The following is a 14,423-nucleotide window of genomic DNA, read 5'->3' as shown; positions in this document are numbered from 1 at the left end:
GTTGATGGACACTTAGGTTGCTTTCATTTCTTGGCTATTGTAAATAGTGCTGCTATGAACATTGAGGTGCATGTATCTTTTCAAATTAGTGTTTTCATCTTTTCTGGATATATGGCCAGGAGTGGGATTGCTGGATCATATGGTAACTCTTATTTCTAGTTTTTAAAGGAACCTCCATACTGTTTTCCATAGTGGCTGTACCAGTTTACATTCCTACCAACAGTGTAGGAGTGTTCCCTCTTCTCCACACCCTCTCCAGCTTTTGTTATTTGTTGACTTTTTAATGATGGCCTTTGTGACTACAGTGATGGTGATACCTCACTGTAGTTTTGATTTGCATTTCTTTAATAATTAATGATGTTGAGCATCTTTTCATGTGCCTGTTGGCCATCTGTATGTCTTCTTTGGAGAAATGTCTGTTTCGGTCTTCTGCCCATTTTTTTGATTGGGTTGTTTGGGTTTTTTTGTTTTGTTTTGTTTTTGACATTCAGCTGTTTGAGCTGTTTGTATATTTTGGAAGTTAATCCATTGTTGGTCACACTGTTGCAAATTTTTTCTCCCAATCCATAGGTTGTCTTTTTGTTTTGTTTATGGTTTCCTTTGCTGTGCAAAAGCTTATAAGTTGGATTAGGTCCCATTTGTTTATTTTTTCTTTTATTTCTTTTGCTTTGGGAGACTGATCTAAGAAAATACTGCTATGATTTATGTCAGAGAATGTTTTGCCTATGTTCTCTTCTAGGAGTTTTATAGAGTCATGTCTTATATTTAAGTCTTTAAGCCATTTCAATTTTATTTTTGGGTATGGTGTGAGGGAGTGTTCTCTCATTGATTTCATGTGGCTATCCAGCTTTCCAAACACCACTTGCTGAAGAGACTGTCTATTTTCCATTGTATATTCTTGCTTCCTTTGTCAAAGATTAGTTAACCATAGGTGTGTGGGTTTATTTCTGGGCTCTCTATTCTGTTCCATTGATCTATATGTTTGTCATTGTGCCAATACCATGCTTTTTTGATTACTTTAGCTTTGTAGTATTGTCTGAAGTCTGGGAGGGTTATGCCTTCAGTGTTTTTTCTTTTTCCTCAGGATTGCTTTGGCAATTCCGGGTCTTTTGTTGTTCCATATAAATTTTACGATTATTTGTTCTAGTTGTGAAAAATGTCATGGGTAATTTGATAGGGATTGCATTAAATCTGTATCTTGCTTTGGATAGTATGGCCATTTTAACAATGTTAATTCTTCCAATCCAAGAGCATGAGATATCTTTCCATTTCTCTGAATCATCTTTAGTTTCACTTATCAGTGTTTTATAATTCTCAGCATATAATTCTTTCAACTCCTTGGTTACATTTATTCTTATGGGTTTTTTTTTGTGTGTGATTTTTAAATAGGATTTTTAAAACTTTCTCTTTCTGATATTTCATTGTTAGTGTAAAGAAATGCAACAGATTTTTGTATATTAATTTTGTATCCTGCTACCTTTCTGAATTCATTTATCGGTTCTAATAATTTTTGTGTGGAGTCATTAGGGTTTTCTAAATAGAGTATCATGTCATCTGCATATAATGACAATTCTACCTCTTCTCTTCCAACTCAGATACCTTTTATTTCTTTTTCTTATCTGATAACTGTGACTAGGACTTCCAATGTTATGTTGAATAGAAGTGGTGAGAGTGGGCATCCTTGTCTTGTTCCAGAATTTAGTGGGAAGGCTTTCAGCTTTTCACCATTGAGTATTATGTTGGCTGTGGGTTTGTCATAAATGATTTTTTATTTTGTTGAGATATGTTCCTGCTGTACCCACTTTTGTGAGAGTTTTTATTATGAATGGATTTTGAATTTTTTCAAAAGTTTTTTCTACATCTATTGAGATGATCATGTAGTTTTTGTCTTTTCTTTTGTTGATGTGGTATATCACATTGATTGATTTGCATATTTTGAACCATCCTTGTGACCCTGGAATGAATCCAACTTGATCATGGCATATGATTCTTTTTATGTGTGGTTGGATTCTGCTTGCTAATTTTTTTATTTTTTATTTTTTAACATCTTTATTGGAGTATAATTCTTTACAATGGTGTATTAGTTTCTGCTTTATAACAAAGTGAATCAGCTATACATATACATATATCCCCATTCTCTTCCCTCTTGCGTCTCCCTCCCTCCCACCCTCCCTATGCTGCCCCTCTAGGTGGTCACAAGGCACTGAGCTGATCTCCCTGTGCTATGCGGCTGCTTCCCACTAGCTATCGGTTTTACATTTGGTAGTGTATATATGTACATGCCACTCTCTCACTTTGTCCCAGCTTACCCTTCCCCCTCCCCATGTCCTCATGTTTACTAATATTTTGTTGAGGATTTTTGCATTGATATTCGTCAAAGATATTGGCGTGTACTTTTCTTTTTTGGTAGTGTCTTTGTCTGGTTTTAGTATTAGGGTGATGATAGCTTCATAAAATGACTTTGGGAGTGCTCCCTCCTCTTCAATCTTTTGGAAGAGTTTGAGAAGGATAGGTGTAAGTTCTTCTCTGTATGTTTGGTAGAATTTGCCTGTGAAGCCATCTGGTCCTGGGCTTTTGTTTGTAGGGAGTTTTTAAATTACAGATTCTATATCACTTCTAATGATTGGTGTGTTCAGATTATCTATTTCTTCTTGATTCAATTTTGGTGGGCTGTATGTTTCTAGAAACCTGTCCATTTCTTCTTGGTTGTCCATTTTGTTGGCATATAACTGTTCATAGTATTTTCTTATGATTTTTTATATTTCTGTGGTATTGATTGTTATTTCTCAGCTTTTATTTCTTATTTTATTTGTTTGGGTCCTCTCTCTTTTCTTCTTGGTGAGCCTGGCCAGAGGTTTTTTGATTTAAAAAAAACACATTTTTTTTTTTACTGAAGTATAGCTGATTGAAAACGTGCCACTTTTGAAGAGTGATTAGGGGATTTGATTCCTGCTGTTTCTTCCCTATATATGCTTTGACACACATTTTTTCCCCCAGTTTTATTGGAGTGTCTTTGGCTATACCATAAACTGCACATATTTAAAGTACAATTTGATGAGCTTTGACACCTGTAGGATCATCATAACAATTAAGATAATGAACATATCCATCCCCTCAAGAGTTTTCTTGTACCCTTCTTAATTCATCCTTTCTCATTGCTCTTCTCGCATCCCCCGCCTCCCCCAGGGAACCACTGATCTAGCTGCTTCCTGGTACTATAGATTGATTTGTAATTTTGAAAATTTTATATAAATGCAAAAATACAATATATACTTTTTTTTTAGTCTGGCTTCTTTTGCTCAGCATAATTATTTTAAGAGTTATCCATGTTGTTGCATATATGTTCCTTTTTATTGCTGAGTGGTATTCTATTGTATGAATGTACCACTTTGTTTATCCATGAACTCATTGATAAACATGTGCGTTGTTTCCAGTTGAGTGCTTACAAATGAAGCTGCTCTGAGCATTGTATGGACATATGTTTTAATTTCTCTTGGGTGGATACTTCAAGGAGAGGAATGGCTAGGTTGTATATTAGGTGTATGTTTAACTGGCCTATTTTCAAATCCTTATTTTAATTTTGAAGGAATCGGGGGCTAGATGAAGGATATGTAACTTCCCCAAGATGACACAGCTTTTCAAGGAGTGGAACTGAGATGCGATTTTAGATCTGTGTGAATTCAAAGTACAACCTTTTCCAGAAACCTGTGCTGTTAAGCCATCTGCTTGGTCCAGTTTGGCCTGGCTGCCTGTATGACCTATCGAGAAAGCTCATATCAGAGAATATGGCTGGTATGGGGCAAGTAGGAATTTGGAATGAGACAGATTTCCTCATTTCATTACTGGCAGCCCTGGGCCACAGCAGGCCTTCTGGGCAGCAGGGTGATTTCCAATAAGTGTACTGTGTGCCGAGTTAAGAACATATGGTTTCTCTAGGATGTTAGCTTCCAAGGAGAAGAAAGAGTGAAGAAATTGGGCCACATGTGCCCACTTTTTCCCTCCAAACTTATCAGTTAGCTCCTCTTCCCTTGGGGTGGAGTGAATAAGGGGGCAGAAGGAAACACCCAGAATAGAAAAGTGTTCCTTGTCAGCACCTTTATGTGTGATAACATACAAGACAGATAAGATCTTCTTGAGACAGAGTAGGAAAAAAGATGGTCTGAGTCAAGGTGAAATTTAGGAGGTAAGATTGAAGCACATTTCTTTGCCTTCCCTCATTTGGCTCACTCTAGACCCCGTGACTTTTGTTCTGTATATTTGGACAGTTCCCAGGTGGTCTTCTGTATGAAGAACATATTGAGACCATTCTTAAATCCTTTGTGACTTTTAGGAGCGCCACTTCCAGGCGATCTGGCAAGACCCACATCATTTTAGATCTCATATGACTCTGGTAGATAATAAATCCTGAGAGAGCCTCACATTCCATCAGAAAGTGGTGGGAACCAACATTCACTGAATGTATTCTATGAGCCAGGGACTGCAAGGTGCTAGTGCTTCTGAACAGTTTTCATGTCATGGCACATGTAGAAAATTATAATATTTTATCCTGGAGTAAAAGATGAATGAGGTTGCTCAAGGCTAGAGGTGACTGGCCCAGGGGCTCTAGGCAACCCAAAGGCTGAGGGATCACCTCCTTGCCATGTGCATCATTTAGTCACAGTGCAGCATTGCACCCAATGGTTGGGAAGCCCTACACTACATATCCAGGATCCCTTATCCCATTAATCCTCTTATTTATAGACAAGGAAATTGAGGCCCAGGGGTTAAACACCTTGTCCTAGGTTGCACAAGCAGAAGCTTTTTCATAACCTAAAACAGACATTTTTTTGCACCACATTGTGCTTTCTTCTAAAGGATCTGTGAATATTTTGGTCCAGTCCTGCATATCACTCACTGGATAATTTCTGATTGGCAGTTCATTCAACTGTTGTTCATTTCAATAAATATTTATTTGATTCTGATAATCTGTCAGCAGTGCTTGGTGCTAGAATTTAAAGATGAGCAAGACCCAGTCTTGTCCATTTTTAAAATGATAAATCTTTAGCTTGTTTCCAGTTTTCATTATTATAGATAATGCTTCAGTGAACATACTTAAACATGTCTCTTTATGCACATTGTGTGGGAATTTCAATCCAGACTCTATGCCTAGAAATGGAATTTCTGCATCATAGGATACGTATGTTAGTTCTACAACATAATGCCAAATTGCTCTCCAAGTGGCTGTACCAATATATGCTTCTTCTAGTGGTTTATGAATATATTGGACATTTGCCTTTTTGTTTGTTCATTTTTGGACTGCCCAGAATCTAACCTCATTTCTGTGGTTTTGTGAGCTGAAAAGCCAGGTTCTTGCTCTACCTGATCCCAAGAGCCTGGGCATAAGCATGTGACCAAAATATGCCAACTGGATGCTTCCTCCTGGGATATTGAATCTGGAGTGAGAGAGACACAGAAGCCAGGCTGGTTTGGCATTGATTTCAGTGACAGTGTCATGGATCCAGTGTCCAGAGGCAGAGGTGGAAGTAACATCAACAGTGGTGTCAGGTGCATCTTAACAGACCCTTCCCATGACAAGATTTTAGCTGTGATTCTGGGTTTCCTGAAGTCCTTGGACCTACCTGTTTTCTGAATCTTATTTTCTAGCCTTCTTATTCATACAGTTCATACCGTGAGCTCTCCAATGGCCTTCCAACAAATTCTAATTCTCCTACTAGAATTGAGTGTAGTGTACTGTTTTCATACTGTTAATCACAGTACATTGGAGGGTTATGAAATCAATTTAGTGGGTATGACCAACATTTAAAAAATGAAATAGTATAGAATCGAATAGAAACATTAGTGTTCATTGACTGTGGTAAGGGTAGGGATTGTTTCATGAAACATACACACATGTAATGTGTACAGATATACACATATGTGTACTAAGTTGCTAAGTAAAGTGCTTTTCTTATTTTAGGTTATCATTCAGAGATTTGAAAAGTAGTGATATAGTGTTTAAGATCATGGGCTCTGGAATTATCTGCTTGTGTTCCAGTCCCACTTGCCAGCCATATGGCATTGGGCAAGTTACCTTAGCTCTGTACCTTGCTTTCCTCATTTGTAACATGGTAATATGTAGAGACTGCTAGTTTTCTACCAAAATTATTTCCCCTTCTTTCAAAGCTAGGGTATTTTTTAAGTCAGTTCAAGCTGCTATAACAGAATACCAAAGACTGGGTGGCTTAGACAATGAACGTTTATTTCTCACATTTCTGGAGGCTGGAAGTCCAAGATCAGGGTGCCAGCATTGTCAGATTCTTAGTGAGTGCCCATTTCCTGGTTTACAGATGGTCACCTTTTGCTCTGTCCTCACATGACAGAGAAAGAGATCATCTCTCCTGTTTCTCATAAGGGCACTAATCTCATTCATGAGGGCTCCACCATCATGACCTAAATACCTCCCAAAGGCCCTACCTCCAAATAATATCACAGTAAGGATTAGGGATTCAACATGAATTTTGGGGAACACAAACACTTCGATCCACAGTTGTGTTGTAGCTGAGAACATGACAGTGCAGCAAGGCCATATTTGCTGGTTGACTTATAATTAAGTGTGGGGATGCAGCTAAGTTCTTGCCAATGGAATGTATGACAATCTGAACCTTGAAAGGCATTGTGTATACTTCCTCCATTACCTTTTCCTTTTCTTGGTGGGTGGAACCCTGATGTGATGGTCATCCAGCTTTGGCCATGTAGACAATGATAATGTGGACCAAATAGACAACAAAATGGAAGGGGCTTGGGTCCTTAAATGACTGTAGAATTCCACTAACATGTGCTACTTACATCAAGACCATTGAATATGAGAGAAATGTCCTTGTTCTCTAAGCCATTGCATTTTGGGATCTCTTTGTTATATAAACCTTATCTTTACCCTAACTAGTACACGATATCATGGAGCTGCTGAGGATTATTTGAGCAATTCCTCATGTATAATACATACTAAATCAGGTATACCTGTTATTAATTTTTTTTTTTCCGGTACGCGGGCCTCTCACTGTTGTGGCCCCTCCCGTTGTGGAGCACAGGCTCCAGACGCGCAGGCTCAGCGGCCATGGCTCACGGGCCCAGCCGCTCCACGGCATGTGGGATCTTCCTGGACCAGGGCACGAACCTGTGTTCCCTGGATCAGCAGGCGGACTCTCAACGACTGCGCCACCAGGGAAGCCTGATGTTATTAATTTTTTGAAATCAAGAACCCTGATTAGTAAAATGAGGGGTGAGTTTAGCTCAGTGGTTCTCTATGAGGGGTGATTTTTTCCCTCTTCCCTCTCCCCCTCAGGGGACATTTGGCAATGCCTAGAAATATTTTTGGTTATCTTAACTGTAGGGTATCATAAAGGCATCTAGTGGGTGGAGCCCAGTGATACTGCTAAATATTCTACAATACACAGGACAGCCCCCCATAACATAGAGCCCCAAACGTCAGTAGTTCCAAGGCTGAAACCCTGATTTAGCTGATTGGTTTAAGCTACTCGGGGTACATTGCTGAAACAGAAGTTTGAGTCAAACTGCAAGGCCGAGAATCATGAGGTGGGGTATTTCCCCAAAAGAAATGACATGCTATTTCACTATGGCAGGAGGAGAATGAATGCTGGGCAGAATGAATAGATGTCTCCAGTACCTTTTTGACTACTCACGTTCATTCACACCTTCTTTCCATATATAAACCCACTCACTTATTCCTCAAAATCATATCCAGCTACTGCATCAGCTGCAAGTCCAGGATTTCAGGGTGACACACAGTCCTTGTCTTTAGTCTGAATCTTGCAACCAATAGCTAAATAATATGCCATTAACTCTAACACAATTATTATACCATGATGGAGAGAGAACAAGATAACTACATACAAGACCATCTTGTAGATAGATGGTCTTAGATCACAAAGCTACCATTCCTTCCTTGGTATTTGGGGACAGACAGCAGAGGAGTTGCTGAATCTATTCAGACTTCATTGAGCCACCAATCCAATATTATGGAGCCCAAGGTGAAATCCAATTACAATTTTCTTTTGCTTCATTTGGGAGTTAAAGGGGTAGGAAACAAGACAATAAAGGCATTGATAGGGAGGCTTAGAAATGTTTTCATTGTCCCTCAGAACAGATACAACCAATGAAAAGAACCTAGTGACCTTGGCTTACTTTATTTATAATTATGGGCATAATCTATTACTCTTAATTGATCCCTAGAGAAGGAAAATGTTGCCAATGTACCAGGCATCTCAGTCTATTTTGGAATTTTCTACTAATAGGCTCCTACCCTCCATTCATGTGCTCCTTTTAGTTTCAATCCCTCTCCTTCTCTTTAAAGCATCTAGCTCCACTCTAAAGACTTGTTTTTCACTTTGAGACTTTCACAGTATTAGAATGTAGGTGTAACCTCCTTCATGCACTGCAAGTGTAGGTGCCATTTTTCCTACAGCGAATCAGCTCTGTCAAAATAACTTCTTCCAAATGCCAAAAACAAACTCCCTCTCTCATTGTTTTAGAGATTGCTCACCATATGGATATTTCCTGTTGGAACTTAGTTTCTTGCTCTCACCACGTATGTAGAGCAGCTAAGAAAAGAATAACCTGAACCTAACAAATGACCAAACATTTCCTGGGCTTCATGACCTGTACCACCTCCTTTCCCAGGAGCTCTGTTGCATCAGACCTTGGGTGTTCCCACAAGAGTAATTGTCAGAACTTGATCACTGCAGTTTAACAGTATCAAAATTACTTTACATACATAGTGGAAGTAGCTGACTTCATTTCCTTCAAGAGAAGAGGAGAACTGTTTCATAATGGTGGTCTCCTTTCATTATGGAATTGCATGGCTTTAGCATTTGAAAGAAATCACTAAATTTTACTAACAAAAGTCTTTGAAAAGCAAATCAGAAAATTGGAAGCAGGAGCAAAGAAGAATTTATTTATTTTTGATACTGACAGCTATTTTTTTGGGTTATATGTAACAGATGTTATTAATAATAACTAATAATAACACAATAGCTGATATTTGTTGAGCACTTAAATGTCCCAGGCATAGTAGCTAGAAATGGTCAGATCAAAAACCTAGAAATTTGTACCAGATGCTTGAGATTGATCCCTGATTTTCCTATGAAATACCTGAGCTCAGCAGCACTCTTTATTTTGATTAATTTTGGCTATTGTACTAGGTACGTGACCTCCTGGCCTAGGAATTGAGAGTAGAGAAAAAATAGCCATAGCTTTGGGGTTTAACCTCTGTTGAAAGTATATAAAGAAGGGATAAATGGCCACTTTCATCATGACTGTAAAATGTCTGATTTGCCTGGTTCCACCCATGTTTGGTGGTTGATTGTTGAGGTCAAGGATCTACTTTGCTTATGTATTTTTTTAGAGAGGACACTATAAAGTAGCTTATAACCCACAGTGAGTGCTGGGAAATATTCTTTTTATTTAAGATCATGAATGTTTGAATCAGGTAATTATTTCAAAATAAAAGAGTTATTCAGACATGTAAATCAGGATATTACCTTTTTAGCATGGATATTATTCTTTCATAATGTCAGTTAACACATGTTTACTGTGCACCTGTATTCAGCACCTGATAAAGCACATGAGTTAAGGGTTTAGGAAGGTGAATAATAGCGACCAGGATGTGATATTTAGTTTGAGTAGCAAGAAAATATTTTATACAAGGGAAACTTATGAACTTTTATTAATTTTTCATATACAGTATGAGCCCTGGAGTTGATTTCCATCATCTTGCCTTGTCATTTACTAGCTTAGCCCATGACAGGTCGTTTAACCTCTATAAGCCTCTCAACATTCACAGGTAAATGAGGGTAATAATGGTACCTGCATGACAGGGTTGTTGGATGGATTAAATATGTGTAGGGGAGAAAAAAATCTTTTTCTCTCTCCGTCTTGGGTTCTCCAGCTGGGACCTTGTAAGTTAGACTACAGACAGATTAATAAGAGAAAGACAAGTTTATTAACATATGCGTCACACATATACATGGGAGCACTCAGAAATGAGTGACCCAAAGAGGTGGTTAGAACTTCACCTTATATACCATCTTAAAAGAACAATACATTTTTAAAAATAATTAATTAATTAATTTTTGGCTACATTGGGTCTTCATTGCTGCGTGTGGGCTTTCTCTAGTTGCAGTGGGGGGGGGCTACTCTTTGTTGTTGTGCGTGGGCTTCTCATTGCGGTGGCTTCTCTTGTTGCAGAGCACAGGCTCTAGGCGCATGGGCTTCAGTAGTTGTGGCTCGCAAGGTCTAGAGCGCAGTCTCAGTAGTTGTGGCACACGGGCTTAGTTGCTCCGTGGCATGTGGGATCTTCCCGGACCAGGGCTCGAACCCGTGTCCCCTGCATTTGGCAGGCGGATTCTTAACCACTGTGCCACCAGGGAAGTCCAGAACAACACATTTTTAAAGACATGACAAGACAAAGGAAAAGGACTTTGAGTTTCTTAGGGGTGAGAAGGCAAATATATAGGGAAACCAGTGGTAGCAAAGTTTTGTTAGGTAGGTTCCTCTGGACTGGTAAGGGTCTAGAGTTGTCTCCAGTGATTAACTGCTGTCCTTCCTGGTAGAGAGGGGAGAGGAGACACTTTTACATATTTATGTCCTGCTTTTAGGCAAATAGGGGGAGGGTAAGGAACTCTTCTTGTATCTGCTGCTTCTTAATTGCCTTCGTTCAAAATAATCCTTATGCCAAAGTGGCATATTTTGGGGTGGCAAATTCTGTTACCCTTCATATATAAGGGAACTATCACAAGGCCTGGCATTTTTAGGAAGAACTCAGTAAATGGTAGTTGTTGTTACTGTTATTATCACGGAAAATCAGAATCAGACGTTTGCTTTCATGGCTGACAAACCCCATGATCACACTTGTTACAATTTGTGGATGTTCTTCTTATAATTCTAGGATTTAGACAGGCTATGAGAGTTTATGGCTATAATCTTAACTACGTCTGATCTGGTGAGCTGAGGCCAGAAAAGGTCATGGGAAAAGGACTGCAAGTACTATTATAAATAGCAAGGTACCAGTGCAGGGTAAACAGGTCTTTCCAGTTGGTTGTGTTGATGAGCTTGCTTCATTTTCCCTTCTGGCTATTTTATTCTGAAGGTGGAGCAGATGCTGTTTCAGTATAACCCCTTTGGGAGTCCATTACCACCCTTCTCTAGATCCTACTCAGCCCATCTCTAGTCCTTCCCATGCCCATGCATTCCATTTTTGCAGGTATCTCTTACCTGGAAGCTTTGGTATTTGTTAGCCTTTCTTATAGAAACCTATGAACAAAGACAATGGTTGAATCATCTCAACAGTCTGGCTCCTCCTGGAGTCATCAGGTTGTTAACTTTTAGGGAGCTGCTTGAAATAACCACAACTTACTCTATCTTTCCTCCTTTTTTTTTCAGTTCCCCTTTTCTTGATTACAAAAATAGTAATTGATAGCCATTTCAAAGATAGTACGAAACATATAAAGAAGGAAAAAATAAATCATCCATAGTCGTACATACAGAAGTAGTCACTATGAGGACTTCGGAGCCTTTCGATTTGGTCTCTTTCTGGGCTATTTTAACATGGCTGGGAGCAGTCTATCTACGCCATTTGATCTTGATTTCTCTTGCTTACACACTTCTAACATAAGCATTTCTCACTGTTAAAATGTTTACATTTCAAAGAACTCCCATATCTCATGGTACCATAATTTACTTAAAATTGGACTCACTTTGGGCATTTAAGTTGTTCCCAGTTTTCTGCTTTTATAAATAATAATGCTGTTATAAATAATAATGTGTTTATAAATAAGAGTGCTATTATAAACAGGAACATTTGTAGTAATAATAAAATTTTTGCAAGTATTGCAGCTTATTTATTATGACAGCTTCTTAGACATATAGTGACAAGGTTATCAGTGCATATTGCCAGACTTTTTCCAGAAAGGTTGTGTGAATTTTCACTCCTACCTGCAGCATATGAGAATGTCTCTTTCACTCGACTCTTATTTACTAACAAGTAATATTCACCTTAAAATTGTTCCGTTCTTATTTATAGGAAACACGTTATCTTAATGTATCTAAAAAATTATTAGTGATGTTGATTACGAGCCTTGTTAACTGTTTTGTGAATTTTCTGTTCAAGTATTGGGTTTTTTCTGTGAGGTGATAGTATTTTTTTTATCAGTTTGTGCAACTTTAAATCTTTTTTTTTTTTTTTTTTTTTTTTTTTTTTTGGTGGTACGTGGTCCTCTCACTGCTGTGGCCTCTCCCATTGTGGAGCACAGGCTCTGGACGCACAGGCTCGGTGGCCATGGCTCACCAGCCCAGCCGCTCCGCAGCATGTGGGATCTTCCCAGACCGGGGCACGAACCCATGTCCCCTGCATTGGCAGGCGGACTCCCAACCACTGCGCCGCCAGGGAAGCCCTGTGCAACTTTAATGAAGAAAAATAAATCAATTACCAGCAGAGCTATTAGTTGATCACTTATCCATTGACAACTTGCATCATTTATTCAGGGCTATATTAAACAGTATATTATTGGAAAATAGATTAACTAATAGCTTCAAGCCACCTAACAATTTAAATGAAAATTACAAGATGTTTGAGTCCCCATTTTGGAATATGAAGGGTGTTTGACTTCCAATTTCCATTCTCTGTAGAACAAGAACAGGCCATTCCTTTATTGACATGCATAAAATACATCACATTTTCTGTTCTGCTGATCCTATCAATTCAATACCAATCCTCTAGCCACATCAGTTATGAGCATAAAGTATATCATGTAACCTCAAATCTCTAACAGTGGAAGACTTAAACAAGAATGGATGCTGCTAGAATAATGCTGCTTCCTTTGATGTGACAACTGAGCATCCATCTCCCTCCCCCTCAAATGCTTCTTCAGTATGTTAGAGCTGTGAGTAATGGTTTTAGTCTTATAACCAAATTAGAGTGAAGACTTTGGCCATATAATATACATGCTCCATTTTTAAAAAATTTTTGAATCTTGGCCACTGTTCTCTTGTAACTACTTTACAGTTTCTAAAAGCAGTTATTGTCCAAAGCTGGAAGAGCTTAAGTCTTCTCAGATGAACATGTGAATGAATGGAGGGAGGTAAACAGAAAATAAAATTTAAAAAGACAAGGTCTGATAGGGGAGCAGCTGGATAAGAAAATCAAAAAAGGAACAGTAATTTAAAGTTTGTTCCAGCTGTAATGTGGGCTATTCTGACCTTAAGGCAGCATCACATGGCATACTTCTGAGTCCATTCCTGAGATATTCTGTCGTACTTATCTCTGTCTGTCTTATAGATCCATGCAATCTCTGGTATTAGGGGGTCATCTGGGTTTGGATCACACAGCAGTGAACAAATGGATAAAAGAACTTGAAAAATAGTTAAAGCAGGTGACAACTGTGATCTTAGAATATCAAAACAGATGTAGCCATTCCTGTTGATATTTTGATGATAAATTCTTATGGTAAATGCAGCCTGGTTTGAAGGGAGAGTAGTCTGTAGGAAGATGAATTGTCAAAAAGAATACACCACCTTGATATGGGTTGTCATTAAGTCTCATAATTGTGACTTGTCAATGAAACATCATCCCCAACTGGACCTGCAGAACATTGTGCTGGGGGGTCATGGGCCAAATCACTAAGTTCCTTATTAATTCGTTTCAGCGCCATAATCTCTGCTTTTCTTCTGGCTCCTCACTATCTTGGTGTCTGCTCAAAGGTCCGGCCCAAACTCTTGATTTTCCGGGCTGCTCAGAAGGGTTGCCTCTTTATCTCACACTGGTTCTGCCAGACATAGACGTAGAGGGGCTGGGGCGTCCCTCACGCTGTGGCCTCAGTCTCTTCCCCGCCCACCTGACAGCTGCTGTATCCCTGACCCTATGGTGCTCATGCACATGACATGAGGTGACAGTATTTTTCAATACTATCAAAAGGTTTCTTTTTGTATTTTGGTTGCACCCGGCCCCTTGTGGGATCTTAGTTCCCCAACCAGGGATTGAACCCGGGCCTTGGGCAGAGTCTTAACCACTGGACCACGAGGGACTTCCCAAGGCTTGAATTTTTTCAAAATATAGAATTAGGGGCTTCCGTGGTGGCGCAGTGGTTGAGAGTCCGCCAGCCGATGCAGGGGACACAGGTTTGTGCCCTGGTCCGGGAAGATCCCACATGCCGCAGAGCGGCTGGGCCTGTGAGCCATGGCCACTGAGCCTGCGCGTCCGGAGCCTGCGCTCCACAACGGCAGAGGCCACAGCAGTGAGAGGCCCGCGTACCGCAAAAAAAAAAAAAAAAAAAAAAAAAAAAAAAATATATATATATATATATATATATAATTGGGCTTTTTATCTTGTGTCATGTAACCGTCTATTTCCTTACCACCAATTTATTTTAATT

General features: G+C 39.2%; 1 pseudogene; it reads right to left on the bottom strand.

Annotated features, from left to right (window-relative positions):
• Positions 1–13,263: 13,263 nt before the first annotated feature.
• On the bottom strand, positions 13,264–13,703 carry LOC116754414 (annotated as a pseudogene).
• Between the last annotated feature and the right edge of the window lie 720 nt (positions 13,704–14,423).

This window comes from Phocoena sinus, chromosome 5 (assembly GCF_008692025.1).
Source record: "Phocoena sinus isolate mPhoSin1 chromosome 5, mPhoSin1.pri, whole genome shotgun sequence".
NCBI classification, from domain to species: Eukaryota; Metazoa; Chordata; class Mammalia; order Artiodactyla; family Phocoenidae; genus Phocoena; species Phocoena sinus.
The sequence above is the reverse complement of the archived record's forward strand: the minus strand, read 5'-3'. Positions and strand labels throughout refer to the sequence as shown.